General features: G+C 44.0%; 1 protein-coding gene across 1 annotated transcript in view; it reads right to left on the bottom strand.

Annotated features, from left to right (window-relative positions):
• Nucleotides 1–4256, bottom strand: part of ZDHHC9 (zDHHC palmitoyltransferase 9) — a 245746-nt gene extending 241490 nt beyond the window's left edge. The window contains exon 1 of the mRNA XM_086918808.1: nucleotides 4103–4256. The gene's annotated coding sequence lies outside the window, so the exon portion shown is untranslated. The remainder of the gene's footprint in view (nucleotides 1–4102) is intronic.
• Nucleotides 4257–19092: the final 14836 nt, after the last annotated feature.

The following is a 19092-nucleotide window of genomic DNA, read 5'->3' as shown; positions in this document are numbered from 1 at the left end:
CACTTCACCAGACTGATGGTCCAACTGGAGAGCTGATTAGGCAGATGTGCCCCGCAGCAAGGACAATGTGGAAATCCAGCCAAATGAAAAATATCTCCCCAAAGTGTTTGAAGCCCAGCTTGGAAATATATGTCAAGCTGTAGCTAATGTCCCCATCTCGAACAATTGGTGAAACCACAGAGGTGCATGGTGATCCAGCCATTGGAACATTGGTCACATATTACAGCGATGATGAAGAAAAGGGTCGCCGCTCAGCCTTAGTTGACATCACTGAATCTGATCAGTGAAATTCTGCTAAAATTGGATTCATTGTATATAATGTGCTTCAAAAGTTGGGTACCTCAGGGCATGACCTTGTTGCAATATGTTCTGATTCTGCATCCTATATGACAAAGGCAGTAAATGATTTGAGCGCTGCTCAGAGCTTAATTTCATTCATATACAAGATCTATGTCATCTTATACATGCTGCTGTTTATTATGCTCTGTCAAACTGAGAACCGGGACATGCATGATTTTGTTATAAAGGCTGGAGCAGTCTTAATGTATGCACAAAACTTAAAACACTTTTATTCTCAAGGAAATGTAGATGGGAGAATGGGATATCCAAGGGTGGGTATTGTGATCCGATGGTTCAACTGGTATGAGGGAGCAGCAAGACTTTGGAAATATGGCACTACTTTGTTACTTTTGTAAACAATGAAGAAATCACTGGATCCAAAATTGATCACCTACGAAAACTACTATGCCCCAACAGTGCAAACCACCAATCTTCCTATGTGAAGTTGCATTTCATTGTTAAAACTCCCACTGGTATCATCAACATTCAGAATAAGCTGGAGTCAGAAGAAACACATGTCCACCAAATATATTCAGCCATATATGTTGACATGTCTTTGGCATTGGAGCAAGACTTTATGCAGGACCCAATGACCACCAGTCTATTGCAAACGTTACCACAAAAAACATATGCCCTAATTAAAGAGGTGATTATTTTTAAAGATGCACTGAAAACAAGTGGGATGCTGTCCAAGGCCGTAACATAACCGGACAAATGAGTTACAGCTCTTTTTGGAAAGGGGTTACCATGCTGGATCCATTCAAGAAAGTTTAGTCTAGTCAGGATTTCAATGATTACAAATATTTATTAATGTTGGTTGGAGCTTCTGATGACATAATGAAAAATTTTGAACAAGAACTCAACAAATATTCATGCACAATATTCCACAAAAAGACATCAGTGCAATGACATATGGCTGGCATTCTCAGACGCAAGAATGGCTAACACTGTGTAATCTTTCTTGAATGTTCTGGCCATTCCAGTATCATCAGCAAATACTGAATGGGTTTTCAGTGGTCTTCATTTCATTAACAAACCAGAAAGATTCTCAATATGTCCTCAGTCACTATAAATGCACAGGTCCTAGTACTACAATTGCAAAATTTCATATGAATGTATTGTGTTGACCAATAACAACCGAAAACATGTGCGCAGTGTCAATTTGAATACATGTGGAAAAACACTAGCTATAGCATCGTCTTTTACTTGTGGCAAAAATTAATGTAGATAAATACAGATAACATGCCCGAAAATAAATATCGATAAATACAGACGGAAATGGCAAAAAAAGAAATACCATAAAACCAGGAGCCCTACTTATAAAGCAGACCGTGTAACAATGCCAGTAAAAAGACCAGTCCGCATGGGAGGTTACAAATGCAGAAAAGGTGGTACCAAGGAGGGATTAACCTCTTAGCAGCTATGGAACGTCCAGCTCAAGTGCTGAACGTTCCATTGCGCAGGTGAGGTTCGAACGTCCAACGGCAGCACTCCTGAGGTAGTGGTGCCGTCGGCCATTGGAATAGGCGCAGCACCTAAGAGGTTAACAAACCTAATAAAGACTCGGAAGCTAGCATTTAGGAAGGACAATGACACAAGCCAATTAAAAATATGGGTGGAGCCTCTCAGCATTGCATGCGCTGCCCTCGCTCAAAACTGCAGGAATAAATTCCCATACCACAGCAGGGGTGTGGGGCCAAAGGTTGCCACAGAATCCAAGAAAGTTAACAGAAAGAAAGACAATATACAAATTATAAAGATGGGTCAGATGCAAACTAAGCAAGAGAGCGGAAAGAAAGGAGGCTCGGTAGAATGCAAATTAAGAAAAAAACAAATAAAAGGAAGGTGAACAAGGTGCAAAATAATGTAAAAGGGAAAGAAAGCAACGAGGGAAGGAAGAAAAATAAAAGGGCACCAAGAAAACAGATGGAAGGACAAAAGAAAAATGCAAGCTGGAAAAGAAGCAAGAAAATAGAAAAAAAATGGAAGCATTAAATAATGGAATGAATAAAAAAAACATTGGAATGAGAATAAGGACAAGATTACTACAAGAAAAAAAAAAGGAACGAACAAGCAAATAAGGTAAGAATTAAAAAAAAATATGGACAAAAGCTAAAAAGAAATAGATGAACAGAAAACTGAACAGAAGAAAGAAAATATGCAAATAAATAATGGATAAAAGCAGACAAAAAATGAAAGTAGTAAATGAAAAGAATGTAATAAATCAGCAATACTAAGTATGCCGTTTTCGACCACATTCTCCTTAAATCATGCTGTAAAAGTACCATTTGCACTATTTTTCGCAAATGTTATGTTAGGGCTCAATTCCCATTAGTCTTCGTAGGAAAGGTCAGGGGCGCTTGCTTTGCTCAGTCATCCGCTGCCAAACAGCTCAAGGTGGGCAGTATTTTTTTTCCTGCCTAATCTCTAGTTCCTCACAAAGACAGAATATGATGAATGTAGCCAGCCTCATATCGCGATTGCCTTTGAAAGACCTCCCTTACGAGTGGCGGACTTTGGTTCCATCGGCCTCGCAGACAATCGTATAAAGCTATCAATTGAACTCAAGACAGTCTGCTTCCGGTATAGGTTGTCTGTCGTTGTCATATACGGTTGCATTTTAATTGGGCCACAAGACAGTCTGCTTCCGGTACAACCTGCAATGCACAGTTACATTTTAATTGGCTGTCTCTAGAGGCATAAATAAATATCCAAAAATCAAAAACAGTAAAAAGGGGTTCGTTCCCCACTAAATAGGGCATTTTAATGATCTTCAGAAACATTTGTACGTTATGCTCATACTGGAGCTGCAAGGATTCTACCACCCCTTGCTCGTTTTACTATTTTTAATTCACAGCTGATGTGTGAGTATTTACAGTGCGGCGAGATGGTGTTCCCCTATATTGGGCACTGCGCCTCCCTTGCCCCGGTACTTCACCTGGAGCCCATTGTAACATCCCTCATCACCTTGCTCATTGAACATGTTTTTAGGGGGTGGGAGTGTCTTGCACAGCGGGTTATGTCTGGGTCGCTGTAAACGCTTCCTGCCTTGACTGTCGGGTGGGGGATTGTCCCTCAGACAGACCTATGTCGGAGGCCTTGACGAGCCCTGGTAACATCGCCACCTTGGCTATACTAGGGAGGAAGCTCGTCTCTGTGGCACCGATATGTACCTGGGTGGTTAGTCCAGGGGACACGCTCTGCAATGCGGACACTGTATCCCACCGCCATGCGTTCGCCGGGGTGGCCTGCTTTGTCACCGTACTGTCCGATGCCTCGGGGGTCCAAGGATGTGGGTGCGGTCGGAGTTCTTTGTAGCGGTCTCGGTAGCCACGACTCCGTGCGATGACAAATCAAAACACCAAAAAGGCACTTCCGTACCAGGGGAGTAGCAGGACGGGTGCCCACCGCCTGTACGGGAGGTGGAGCCGGACTGCACTCTCGCCTGCCTGCAGCAGACGCCCGAGCGGACAGGAGTCAGACATCCCCGGAGTAGGGTACACTGTGCCAGGTCTGTGAATGAGTAGCCCACGCCCCTGTGGGGACCGAGCCAGACAGCGCCCTTGGAGTCTACGTACAGCACCGGAAGACCCAGCCCCAATGACCTCACAGACACTCTCAGCTGTGACCCCGACCCCTGAGGTCAGCAGGTCACACGTGCTGCGTACCGACCACGCACAGAAAAGCTAGCGGGCTCGCTCCTTTGCCGCGCCCCCTCCCGTCGTTTCCATCCCAGCAGCATCCCACCAGTGCAGCTTCCTACCTCCAGCTCCTCTGAATGTGTGTCTGGAGGCCGCTCGGGGCGCCTGCCTAGCCGCTGCGGCTCTGGAGGGCTGCTGACTCGAACCTCCCCGCCCTGCTGCCTCCAGGCTCTCAAGGAAACGGATACCTGTTTAATCGATGACTCTTGACGTCACAATCAAAAAAGTCGAACCGTGGTTTCCATTGGGCGTTCACAGACGCAGATCCCGCCTCTTCTCTCGCGTCCAAGATATCCATTGGGCGGCATTTGTGCGTTGTGATGAAAGAAGAAATTCTGTCGGGCCCTAATGCTCTCAGGTTGCGCCACTGTTTCCCGACAATACGTGACGACTCTGAGTGCTGGAATGGGGAGGAGGTGACACACATACCGAAAAACCTCGTACTGTCAAACGCTGCATCTGATGACTTGTGATATACCTCATTTGGCCTACCATGCCCATAAATTAATCTAAAATAAAGGGTATCATAGGGACAGCACCCCCTCATCTCTAACAATAATATGTTGGTGAGAAGAAATGTATACGAGAGACAGCTTATATTGACCTCCCCCCCCCCCACCCCCACAAGGCACTTTTAAACCAACAGGGATAAACAGACTCCACGGGGTCCATCCAGGAGCACATAATCAGTGGGCAGATTAATAAGGGAATTGTATCTCAGAGTAAACAATAACCAGTTTGCTGAAAATAAATTTCACCCTGCTTACAAAGCTTCAGTTAGTACACCAGTATGGCAGGGATATGAAAGGGCTGCCTTCAGAACACCTGCTGTGCAGTCTGTGTCTAATAGTAATGTTTAGGGTCCAGGCATGCCCTAGAGCAGTGGTTCTTAACCTTTTGACTTCTGTGGACCCCCAATTAATCATTACTGAAAACTGGGGACCCCCACTACATCATTACTTGAATCTAGGGGACTCCACCTAAGCATTTTCGTTGATTTGAACAGCAAAAGAATACATAAAAGATACAGACACAATCATTCATTCCAAGAAATACACAAATGATTAAACATTCTATTTAATTCACATACATAAAAAAGCATGTTGGTTTTATTTTGAAGGTCGGAGCTTATCTAAATTAAACTGAGGCCACTCCTGGTCCATACTGTATTCTTTTTGATACATTTCCACTGCTCCCACAAATCAATATGAGGATACTAGCTTAATGTTTATCTTTAAATTTCACATTCCCCACATTTACAGAATGTTGAAAAAAAAATATTGTACAGTTTGCTTCTTCATTTATATGCACTTTTTTTATCTGTTAGTATTATTTAAGTTTCTAAGCAGTCACAGACCCCCCTGATTAGGAGTCGCAGACCTCCAATGGTCCCAGGCCACAGGTTCAGAGTCACTGCGCTAGCGCATGCGCTTTCACTTGTGAAACACTATTGTTTACAAAAATGGCTTGGAGCAGCAGGCCCAGCTCAAGGAATTTTTATTTGGGTGGGCCAAGGGTGCATTTGGGTGGATCACGACAGCCCGATTTGTCGCATATATGTCTTGGCAGACCTGCTTCAGGGCCCTCCTTTATCTTAGTCTTACAAGGCCCAGTAAAACGCACTCTTTTCCAAATCTCTTTCTAAATGTTATCACTCTCAAAAAGTGTTTTTTCCCCATGTAATGTTCCTTTGTGGGAAGAGGTGGTTCCTGTGGTGGGAGTATTAGGCAAGTGACACTTCTCGGGCTCCCTCTGTGCAAGCCTTCAGGAAGAATCCCTCTTTGTTACTACCTCCACCTGACCCTAGACTCTGCAGCGCACTCCCTTACAGCCTTGATTATCCACTTTTCTGCTACTACTCTCCAGTACACCTTATCTCACAGCTGGCCTTGGGCCCCAGCCCCATAACAGCCACCAACGGGCTCCACTTTCATTTTTCTGGGTAAAAAACATTAGTAAAATCACCTTCAAACTTGAAACATTGAATATAGCAGTAAATATAATTAGCACACACTTTAAAGTATGTTCCACAGTAGCCCTAATGACCCGACTGCTAATTAAATGACAGGGTCGATAACAACGTCTTTTTGGAGCCACACCAATAACCTCCTTCTCTGTAGATACCTTTACTACCACCTTCCAATAGTGCCCTTCATCCCTCCATTCCCACCCTATTGACCTCCCCCTCGGATTCCCTCACTGCCACACTCCACAAGTGCCACTCTTCTCCCCATTGCCCCTTCCCCCTCATGACCTCCTCGTCGTATTCCCTCACTGCCTCCCTCCAACAGTGCCCCTCATCACTCCATAGGGTCTCCTCGCCCCATTCCTTCACTGCCACCCTCCAACAGTGCCCCTCATCTTTCCATAGCCCCTCTCTCATATGCATTTCATTTGTTGTATATCTCTACTCATGTCAGTGTAGTGTGTGTCAGTACTTTACACCACACACACATTATACAGAGACTATGAGTATATGAGTAATACAAGATTGTAAATCAGTCTACAGGGAATGTCACATAAGCCAATGAGGATTACAAGGTTTATGAATCGCATGTCATCCATACTGGTGGGCAGTATATTTTAAGAGGGTTTGGTCTGGAGAAGCACAAACTCAGGATTTAAAGAGGACTCCAGTGGTGGGGGGTTGGCTTTACTGATAAAAATGAATATCTGCCCAAACATACTCATTTAAGCAACATTAGAATAATGAAAGACTGGGAAATCTCTACCAATATCACAAAACAAAAAAAGTGAAGTTCTAACTATACCATTCATGTTTGTTTGCAGCTCTTTGATGACAGTTCATTGGTCACTGTCCTATGTTAGGATTATAACTTCTGAACTGCAAGTAACACAACGATCTATGTGACAAAGGCAGTAACCAACTGAGCTTCCACAAAAAACAGTATATCTGCATTTAAAAACTACTAGCAGACAAATGATTGCTCTTCAGCAAGATCATCAATCACCAGCATTATCTGGACATTTTTTATTGTTGGCTTGCATCAGCCATGATAATGATAAAAAGCTGTTTAAATGAAGCATCCAAAAAGTATATGTCCTGCTGGGCCTGTGCAGATTTTAAAAAGAAAAACAAATAGTAACACATTCTCTTACCTGCTCCATTAGTCAAACTTTGTGTCACAGCCTGATGTGATAAGCAGCTGCAGGGGCCAGGAAAGGTGAATCAGATTAAATAAACTAGTTTTCCCGTGCGGTGCAAAGAAAAAAAATCTATCCACGCAGCAGGACAGTAGGCTAAGGTTACCGGTGCCAAAGAAAGGATTTGTCCCCTTTCGCCATGCCTCTATTGAAGCTGCACGAGACACAGCCCACCTTTCTAAAAGGAGATGCATGGTTGAGGCTGCCTGTGAGATAGAGCCTAGGCCCAATTAAGCACAAAGAAAAACAACGTTCAGAGGAACGTTTTAAATTGAAGTGTCCATTTTCTATTGGCCTTCAAGCACTCACTGCAAGGGCCAAGGCTCATGTTTGGGTGGGCCGGGCCCAACCAGCCCACCCGCTAGAACCGGGCCTGGCTTGGAGCCTGCCCATTGCTTACCATTCCCTGGCTTCAGTGTCACTTCTTCTTTACTGCCTCTTAATTGGTCGTGCAGGCCAGGCATCACTTCCTGCACAAATTGATTCTGCTTACTTAGTGTCTTTCCGCTGCTTGCACTGTGATTTAGGTACTTTTATTAAAACAATTTGCCTGTGTTGTTTCTTTCCTCTCCAACCTACCACTTCTCTGTGTTTCATTCTTTAACATGTGTGAATTAGTTTCATTATCTACTGGTGTCTCTGGGCACTCATTAATATATTTTGCCTCAGGCTGTGGCATAGGTTCTACGCTATAAACTATTTACTAATCGGTTCCTGGCACTTGAGGTGGGAGAGATGCTGGGGTACCTTTATTTGGGAAATTAAATTGCCAATTGTTTTATCACCAAAGCATGGTTTATTGTACTTCACGCATCCTCAATTATCATTTTTAGGTCTCGCCTCTCAATGCGCATGCGCATTGAGCGAGACTTTAGGGGCTTAAATAAGGTTTACCTAGACTGGCGATTTGGTGCTGTGCCCGTGCGCTTTTAGGTCAATGCGCAAGCGCATTGACCTAAAATGCGCGTGCACATCATCAAATCGCCATCTGTTCCCCAGCAGCACTCCTCCCACACCTTTGAAGTGAAGCTTAGCTTCACTTCAAAGGCCCCTGCTGCTTCACACCCTCATCGCCGCTCTCCCCGCTCCGCCCCCTCCCCTGCCCGCCGTGTCGCATTTCTCCTCCCCTTCTCTGCCTTCTGTCGTAGTTTGGTCTCTTTTATTTTCTTGTTGATTTACTAAAAAAAATTAAGTGTAAGCCTATTTGATTTTCAGTAAAGGTTGTGCGCCTTTTATCCATCTTACTATCGCATTGTTTATGCATTGTCTTGTGAGTGCTAGTTTCATACCGTTTTAAGTTTGCCGAGAACGCGCCCTCCTTTATCAGCTGAACGCATTCCAGGAGATGCTCTCTCGGCACAAGCTAACCCTCCGAGATTCACGCGTAAATACCTTAACATTAGACATCTATAGGGATCATAGAGATAAAAGTCCTTTTTTAACAGTCATTATTCCAGCAAATATTTTCTAATCGATATGTGTATGTATATTTTCCAGAATACTGACCACTGGACTTTCATCTCGACCGGATCCCTTAACAGACAAAATGATTGAAACGGAAAATCTTACATAACTTGTTTTCACGTTACATTCCATGTTTACTTCCTTGGAAAATAATGTGTCCCAGCGATTAGGAGCAGCTGGGCGCTCTATAACACGATGTGACCCCTGTTTCCTCCTCACACAACTCCCACTATTAGAACTATTGCTGCAGGAAGCAAATATCTCCCGTCAGGAAAACAAACCAAACAGCATGCACGACCAGAGTCCTTATAAAATGCAAATCTCTTGGCGGCCCCTGGAGAGTTGAGCTTTGCCAGACAACTTCATGCCGAGCCGCTTTCTTATCTGCAGCAAGACTCAACACATTGCTGAGATTTCGGCCTAAGGGCGCGTGCAGCTCTTTGCAAGCTCTCCCCCTCTGCACCCAGCCCTCAACCCTCCAGATGCTGCAGAGCAAATGCACCGTTAATAGTTAGGCATTCCTCTCTTCTTTTTGCAGAAATGTATATATATATATATATATATATATATATATATATATATATATACATACATATATATATATATATATATACTAGCAGCCCGTCCCGACCTTGTCCGGGAGCAATCAGGCTTCAGGACCCCCGCCCGCCCCCTGGGCGCACCCGCGGCTGCTTCACTTACCTTCGCCTGTTCGCCAGTCCTCACCGCCTGTCTGCTGTTCCTCACCGCCTGTCCTCCGCTGCTCCTCACTGTTCCTCCCCACCTGTCCGCCGCTCCTCACCACCTGTCCGCTGCTCCTCACCGCCTGTCCTCCGCTGCTCCTCACCGCTCCTGTCCGCCGCTCCTCACCGCCGCTCCTCACCACCTGTCCGCTGCTCCTCACCACCTGTCCGCAGCTCCTCACCGCCTGTCCGCTGCTCCTCACCGCATGTCCGCTGCTCCTCACCGCCTGTCCTCCCCTGCTCCTCACTGCTTCTCTCCGCCGCTCCTCACCGCCTGTCCGCTGCTCCTCACCGCCTGTCTGCTGCTCCTCACCGCCTGTCCTCCGCTGCTCCTCACCGCTCTTCCCCGCCTGTACGCCGCTCCTCCCCGCCTGTACGCCGCTCCTCCCCGCCTGTACGCCGCTCCTCCCCGCCTGTACGACGCTCCTCCCGCCTCTCCTCCTCGCACTTGTGTACGCCGCTCCTCCCCGCGCTCCTGATGTCATGACGCACGTCACGGCCGGCGCTACTTTCAAGGGACTACTTTTTTTATGTAAAATTTTTCAAACCCCGTATATATTTAAAAAAAATATATAGCCTATGTCCATCTGCACACCCTGACAATTACAAAGATGTATCGGGTGTTTGAATTGGCGCTGTGGTTCCCGAGTTTACCTGCCTCAAAGGTTCACAGATCTTACTTTATTATAGTAGTATAGATATATATATATACACACACACACACGCACATACACACACACATACACACAAGAGTTCACGCAAATGCACTCTTTTTCTTTCTTTGATTTTTTTCCACACAACTCTCTGATGCTTACCAGAAATAAATATATGAATACCTCTGCTGTGTGTTACGAAAACTGTTGCTGAAATGTACTTTGATTTTAACCTTTACGCATCTAGAAAATAATACACAGCTGCAGCAGTGCGAATAAGCAATTGAAGAGCACAACGAGAACAGGGGCCATGTCGCATAATGTGAGCACTGTGGTTGAATCACGATACATTTTTGTCTGGCGCCATTCCATGTCTTTGTAGTAAACATACATGCCAAAACACCCGATTGCGGCGGGAGAACCCCGATTTCTGAACACCCAAACATCTTTATTTTACCCGTCTCCCGCATGAAATTGCATCTGCTTCAATAAAAGTCAATAGGGAATTAATTCCCCTGATTTTTTGTCAACCTCTCACTTTTCGAATCTAAAATGTTGGCATGTATGGTAGTAATCAAGCAAAGGTGCAGTGGTGGATGCAGCCCCCTTTTACCATCATATTAGAAAAGCAGATTTCTGGATGTAGCAACGTGAGACAAGAATGTTTGTGAATATCTGTTGCGTGTCACTTATTGTGGTGGAGATATGCTTTTACTTTGGAGATGTTCACAATTGCTTTTATTTCAGTCTTAATTATTTAAAAAAATTAAAAACCATTTGTATTTGGTAAATGAATACATCTAAGTCACGTACACACAAAACATTTAGCATTACAAATGCTATAGGTGTCACATTTAAAAAAGCTTAAAGTATTGGCATTGTAAATCACAAAGCTATTACTTTTGCAATTTTAAAGACCCACACATTAAAAATAAATTGTCAATTACAAAACCAATAGCTCCAACTTTTCTATTGCGAGACCTATTGCATTTCCAATACTTGTTTTAAAAGGACTTTAACAAACCAGTAGCTAAGACAATATTTGTGAAAGAACACCTTCAAAAAAGCTTTTGGGTTGTGTTTGACAACTTCTATTGTTACTACTTTCCACTCTGTATGTGTCAAAACGGCGGGTTTCTGATTACTGTTTACTCTCTGTCCAGCTGCTATTCTTATCCTCCCGGCCGGGAGGTAATCTCAAATTCTATACTAGCTACAGGACCATCAGTGCACCCTCTTATTCAATGTTCATTTGTCTAGCTTGCTCTCGTTTCATCTCTCCTTCTGTTTCAATCTTTCCCTCTCCCTTGGCCTCGTTTTCCTTGCACCTCTTCCTCCTCATGCAATTTTCCTTCTTTTTCTCTTTCCTCTCACTCCATTTCTCACTTTCTCTTATGCTTTACCCCATTCTCCTCTGCCTACATAGATTCCTTGCCCTCTCCTATTTTCTCTCCTTTCTTCTCTTTCTCCCTTTCCTCCTCTTTTCCTTATTCATTTCCCTATTCTTGTGCTCTCTGTCTCACTCTCTTCCCTTTCTCTAACTCACACTTTCACTGAATATGATTACCCTCTCCTCCATGATAGCCGATTTGCAACCGCACATTAAGTAATCCCTTACTTGAAACTTAAAGAAAAATAATGTGGGAGCCCTTACTCTTCCCACAGTGAGGTAAAGGGCCGAAGCCCTTGAGCGTCATACGAATGCCCAAGATTATATACCCCCTTTTGTTGCCATGCCTTTCCCACCACATCATGAAAAGTAAAGGATTATCCCATAGGGGGGTATATGTATGTAAAACAGGCATTGAGTACATAGAGCTAATTTCCCCCCAGATTGTGGCTATTTCTTTGCCTGCCTTAAATATAGCCCTTTTGAAATAGTTAGGATCTGTCAATCTGTGGAGTATAAATCTGCTGCCCATAAATATAGTTTAAAATCTGGTAGATTGAAGCCCCCTGCCTCTACTGAAGCTTAAGAAATGTAATAGCCTGCTTTGCTCTCTTATAGCCCCGGATAAAGCTGCAGATGATTCCCTCCAAACATTTTAAAAAAGAATCCGGGACCCAGAGAGGTATGGCACAAAATAAAGAAATTTAGGTAATATATTCATTTTAATAACATTGCATCGTCCCAGTATACTAAGAGGTTGCTGATGCCACATCCACACTTTGCAGGTACAGTTTTCAGCAGAGGCTCATAGTTAGGCAAAATAATCTCTTTGCCAGAATCACTCAGCCGAACGCCCAGGTATGTGGCCATCTTCACAACTACTGACGTCTGACTTTGTGGCTGAAAGTTCAAGATAATCTGGGTTTTGGACAGATTGAGCTTGTAGCCGGAGAAACAACCAAATGAATCTACTTCCTTTGATATAATCAGCAAAGAAGCCAGCGGATTATAAGCGAATATCGCAATGTCATCAGCATATGCCGTGATTTTCAGTTCTACTTCATTCCACTTTACTGGCTGTATGCTTTTATGACATTAAAGATGCCTTATAAATAGTTCGATATATAGAGCAAACAATATTGGGGAAAGTGGGCATCCCTGATGTGTCCCTCTGTATATAAAAAATTGAGAAAATAAAATATCACCCACAGAAACCTTTGCAGTTGCATTTATATATAGCTTCTGGATCATTGCTATATGCCGGGTTCCAAGCCAGAATATTGCCATTACTTTCAAGAGTGCTTCCCAGGTGACTCGGTCAAATGCTTTTTCGGCTCGTTCATTTTCCCTGTTTCTTCCTGTTTCGTCGAATCTCCCAACTACTGATGCCCAAACCCATTCTCTGTTTGCTTTACTGTAATTGTGCTCCTGTCTGCCAGTGACTTATCTTCACCCCTATAATGATAGATGATTTCATATATCCTGCTATCACTTTCGCCAACTCCTACCCCTCATTTCAGTCTCTTTCACTGTCTCCTCTTACACAGGGCCTCTCAGTCTATCCATTCTCTCACACTTGAAAACACTCTTTTCACCACTTCTTGTGGCATCAAGGCTAAACACCATATGATGTCTCATCCTGTGATGTCAGAGGGTAAAAGAGCATAGAGGACGAGTCAACGCAGTCTCGTCCTCATGCTTCAACACCCTGCGCACGCTCCGAAAGATCTTCCGGTGGATCCCCACCGAAACCATTAAGACGGTCACCCAGGCCCTCGTCACCAGCCGCCTCTGCTACGGGAACACCCTATATGCAGGAACCACAGGCAAACTTCAGAAACAGCTTCAGCGCATACAGAACGCCTCCGCACGACTCATCCTCGACATCCCTCGCCACAACCACATATCCGCCCACCTGAGAAACCTGCACTGGCTCTCCGTCAACAAGAGGATCACGTTCAGGCTGCTAACCCGCACACAAAGCGCTCCACAACATGGGCCCTGAATACCTCGACAACTGCCTCTCGTTCTAGACCCCCACCAGACAGCTCCGCTCCACCAGCCTCGCCCTCTCCACTGTCCCACGGATTCGCAGAGCCACCACCGGAGGAAGATCATTCTCCTACCTGGCAGCCAAGACATGGAATTCCCTCCTCGCACACCTACGACTGACCCAGGACCATCTCACCTTCAGGAGACACCTCAAGACCTGGTTATTCGAGCAGTAGTGGCACCCCCCTCCTTTCAGCTCCTTGATACCCTCACGGGTGAGTAGCGCGCTCTACAAATGTATTGATTGATTGATTGATACGATACGGTCTCCCATCAGATCCTCCTACACCGTCTCATGGAGGCCGGAGTTGGAGAGTTAGCTCTGGAATGGTTCTGATCCTTCCTCGCGGATCAAACCTTTAAAGTATCCACTCCCCCCTTTGTTTCGGCCTCTCATTCCATCCATCAGGGCGTCCCGCAGGGATCGGCCCTCAGCCCTACCCTTTTTAATTTATATGTTCAGCCACTGGCGGAGGTAGCCCATAGCTTTGGTCTCACCATGGTGTCATACGCCGATGATACACAGCTGGCGGTGGCACTCAATGGTGATTCCAACATGGATGCCCCTACCTTTCAGTCAGCCCTTAAAGCTGTGGCAGGCTGGATGGCCAACAACCGACTCCAACTTAATGCTCTAAGACCGAGGTCATTATTTTTGGTAGGGAAAGCGGACTCTGGGGAGATCAATGGTGGCCATCTGAATTGGGCCCTGCTCCCATCCCCGTGGCCGAAGTCAGAAATCTCGGGGTGTGGCTTGACGATAAACTCTCCTTCACATTCCACACTAAGCGCGTAGCTGGTACTTGTTTTGGTGCTCTGCGGTGCCTCCGACCCATCTTCAAGTTTTTTGATGCGGATATCAGACAGATCATAGTCCAAGCTCTGGTTCTTACCAGATTGGACTACGCCAGCTCCTTGTTTTCGGGTGTGAACCAAGCAGAATTGGCTCGCCTTCAGAGGGTGCAAAACGCGGCGGCCAGGATGTTGGTTGGCCTTCCAAAATTTGTGTCTGCTCGCCGCACTATCCAAGACCTCCATTGGCTGCCTGTGGGGCAAAGAATTAAGTTTAAAGCTCTCTGCTTAACTTTTAAAATTCTTAAGTCTGCCTCCCCTCCTATCCTATCGCAGACAATTCAACACTATGTTCCTTCCAGAGCCCTTCGTTCCTCAGGTGCAAATCTTGCCATAGTGCCACGCTTTAAAAGAGCTAGAATGGGTGGTCGCTCTTTCTCAGTGTTGGCGGCAGCACTTTGGAACTCTTTACCTGCCACTCTCCGCTCCATTTCCGAGTTGCTCCCTTTTAGGAAGGCTCTGAAAACCTTCTTATTTTCTTCAGTTTAGCTTTCTTACTTGGTCTACTCTTGCTGTGTTGTGTTTACCATCTCCGGAAAGCGCCGGGACGCCTCTTGGCTGCGGCATCTGCGCGCTATACAAGCGATAATAACATAACATAACATAACATTGATATGATGTCACTACCGCTACCCGCATTTTGGTGAACAACATCCATGCTCTCATTGCCCTTTTTTTAGTTTCCTGAGCACATCAGGTGAGACGGTTTCTTCCATGACTGTTCTTTTCTCCTGCATGAACATGGCTTTCCTTGAGAGATAATGGCATCTTCAAACAAACTCTGTGTTGCGGCATACAATAAATTTGGTTAAAACATATTCTGTATATGTGGTGAAAAATACATTTACATACCTTTCAGAAATCTTTAATAACTTGTTAAATACCAGTCCCTAAATTGATTAACTCAATTCCACAGGCAGACTCGCATCATATCAGTGATTGAGCTTTATCACAGAAACTTTCACTAGTGAAAAAAGTACAAACCAATGCAAACTCATTTGCACCATTTAGTTACATGTAATTCATTAGCTTGTGTGGGCTTATCTTCCTCTTCTTGTGTTTGTCATTTATCTGGAGCATTTCCTCATCACTTGTGTCCTTCCGCTGCGTACTTTACAAGCACTACCTTTTAGTTTTCTCCGGCCAACAGCTCTTGTGCTGCTGCTGCAAGGGCATCTGTCTTGCATTCCACAGCATCCTTTAAAAACAAAAGCAGAGGCAGGGATTTAACCAGACATCACAGACCTTAGTAAGCAAGGTGTTTTGCTGTCAATTGTTCACAGATGTAGTATGCCCATACTTCCTGTCAAGAAGAGGGGAAAAACCAATGTGTATGGATCCGGGCAGGACATGGTTATCCCTAGTTTCCAAGGGGTCCTGAAGCCACCACCATCCTTTCCTGTATCCCCGCAAATGTCTAATGGTTTATTGTAGTGGGCCCTACCCATTTACCAAGAGAGCCAGTTCCTCTCCATGTTCTCACTCTTTAGATTTTAACTTGCACCTCGATCAAGGTTTTAGGGAGTTTCTATAGATCTTTTCCCAAGCCTCATAAAAAGATTTGGACACCTTGGTTTTTCCTGGGGGTCCTACTCTAATTCAATATATTGACAATCTTTTAACATTTGTTAATGTGATTGAATACCTTGCTGCAGCATATTAAAACCTTACATCAATGCACAGTTTCTGGAGTCCGGAAGGTATTTCACATGCACCTAACACCGGTGTTTCAGGCAATAACGGTAGACGTGCTTTGCTAAAACTTCTATCGTACATGCCTCCCCTGTCAGGTCGAGCTTTTCAGTGGCATGGCAGAGAATGTCTGAGAGTGAATCAATGGCCTTCTTTTTGAAGTGACTCATTACTAAGTACCCAAATAAAGTGACAAAGATTACTCACCAGTTGCACTTTGGAGCCCACATTCCTTTTTACCAGGTTTGCCAGTGTATGGAGCAACATGCAATGGTGCTTTAAGAGCTAGGAGTTTTACATCATCTAGTAGCTGGCATTGTGTTTTTTAAACCCAATAATATTTGTGAACCTCACTTAAAGCCAGATGTATGAAAGATTAGTAAATCGGTAACCAGTCACCAACTGGCTTTTGGCCATTAAAAATGCCTTTACCTATACCAAGGCCATTTGATAGCTATATATTTTTCGAACTCAATAACTAGCGATTCATTAATTTACTGACTCTAAATAGCGATTCATTGCTAGGGAATTCCTAATAGTAAATCACTTTTTAAATGTACGAAGGATTCGCAAATAACAATTAGTCACACAATGCTAATTTTGCACATGCAATTTACCACCAAATTGAATCAGGTGGTAAACAGGTGCAACCCATATAAACAGGACCAGAATTTACCAGCGCCTTTCACAATGGCAGCTTTGTATGTGTTGGCGAGGAGGATGCAGATACTGGCTGGACTGAAGAGGAGAAGGAGACAGGACAGGATATCCGGGGTCAGGAGTAACCTCTTTCTTGCAAACAGAGGAGATTTCTGAGAAATACAGACTTAGTAGTCAGGTTATTTTGGATCTAATTTCAGAACTTGGGGCCACATGTAGGTAGCCAAATACCGGTCGATAACGGCCGAAAATCGGTAAATGTGCCGTTACCGACCAGTATTTAGCTTTTTCCAATGTAGGTGGGTATAAATAAGGATTCGGTAATTTACCGATTCGGTAATTTAAGGAATCGGTATATTACTGAATCCTTAAGATACCGAATCGGTAAATTACCGAATCCTCAATGTAGGGAGCACTCAAGTGAGTGCATTTGTGATCAGAGGATTTGTTATTTACCACTAACTACAAGTTGGTAGTAAATATCGAAAACCATTCAAAAAGCAAATTTGTGTTTTTTGAAAAGTGCGATATGGCAGACATACATGCCCTAGGGCATGTATGTGTGCCGCATTTGCACACATGCACGATTCAGGGGTGCAACAGGGTGTCATGTGACACCCTGCCACCCTTGAATGTGTTCCCCCTATTACATATTCGGTATTTACGGAATCGGTAATAGTGAATGACTTCCCATTCATTCCTATGGGCCTCCAGGCCCGATTCGGTGGAGCCCTTCCGACCTGAATCGGAATCGGCCCCTAAGTCTCCATTAGTTATCAAGATGTCAGGTAGTGCTTCCCAAAGTGCCCTATCTAGATTATTTAGGCATTTTCTTGATGTAATGTTAGCAAACAATATTAACCAAAGCATTTTCCGTCACACTCAACAGGATTTATAACTGACCAAATTACATTTTTATTGCATAGTACATTTGCCACATGTCATAGGTTGCATTGTTGGCACTCATGTAGGCATGTGCCCACCATCTGCTAATTAGTATTTATTTAAAAACAGGAAACATACTTACTCATTAGATATACAGGTTGTGTTTAATGCATCACGTAACATCACAGACATTGTAGCACATTTCCAAGGCAGCAGCCACAAGTTCTAAAAGTTTAGGCACTGTGGTATTTACAGTCCTCTAGCTAGAGGAGATTTTGGTGATAGACGTGTACATGCTAAGTGTATCAATAGATATTTAGACACATAAAACCTGGGTTATTGATATGAATTATTAATACCAATGTGTTTATTTTATATGAGATGTTGTTTATGCATTAATGCCTGGGATTTCAACCCATATCTAAACCCAAGCACCCATAGTGAGGGAAGATACAATAAACCTCACAAAAGAGCACACTCTGTAGTTGAGCAAACTATTCGAGTTTTGAAGGGAAGAGGTATGTGCCTGCATAGGTTTGATGGAGCACTGCAATAAAGCCCTGAAATCTCCTGTAAGATTATAGCTACCTATACTTTAGTGCATAATTTAGCAACTATACAGGGAGTCCCCATCATATACACATAATAATGAATTGATTCTACTACCATATCTACCTCCCGATCCTTCAAAAGTAGCCGAAGGATGAACATGACAACCAGACATTGCTAATCATTTCTTTGATGGTAAGTACTGATAGAAGTGTTTTTTTCACAAAAGACACAATATCACTGTGTTGCCGCTTCTGGAAGTAAACAGAACCTTCATCTTCAGGCTTGTACTTAGTAAATAATATTGCCAAGTCACAATACTTGTCTCAAAGTATGAACAAACTTAGATTTGATCAAACAAAAAACGTGAAAAAATGGCAACCACAAAGCAGTTGTTTAATGTTTTTTCTTCCTCTCCCAATACTGCCCCTTTTCTGAGGTTGCAGTAGTAGCAGGTGCAGACACAGCAACAGGTTCAGCGTGGTTAGGAGTGCCAACCACGCTGAAGCTTCTGAAACAGAGATGCTCTTTAGGCTTAAAGCCTCTTCAATTTCTCCACCATCTACTTAACCATCAGTAGCTATTTGTGTGTTTTGGATGCTTTCTAGGGCAGTGGTTACACAGACAAGGCCAAGAGCCCCATCCCTACTATAGTGCCCCATTTCAACATTGGAGGTTAACCATATGCCTTCCAAAGTGGCAGTAGCATCCGCAAGACGGTGAACCGATTGATGGAAACTATCGATACGTGAGACATATTAGTGATGTCAACATCTATGAGACACACTTACCTGTTGCATAACAGTACATAAATGAGTCACTGCCTCAATTATGTTAGCAAGTTTTCCCACAGTGATAGTTTTATTGTCCTCTACGGTATTATAAACCTTTTCAAAACCATCTTTTATTGTTTTTTCAATTGCCTCTAACTGTTTGCTAACTCCTTT

Source organism: Lissotriton vulgaris, chromosome 4_1 (assembly GCF_964263255.1).
Source record: "Lissotriton vulgaris chromosome 4_1, aLisVul1.2, whole genome shotgun sequence".
In the NCBI taxonomy this organism is placed as follows: Eukaryota; Metazoa; Chordata; class Amphibia; order Caudata; family Salamandridae; genus Lissotriton; species Lissotriton vulgaris.
Note: the sequence above shows the minus strand (reverse complement) of the source record. Positions and strands in the feature narration are given on the sequence as shown.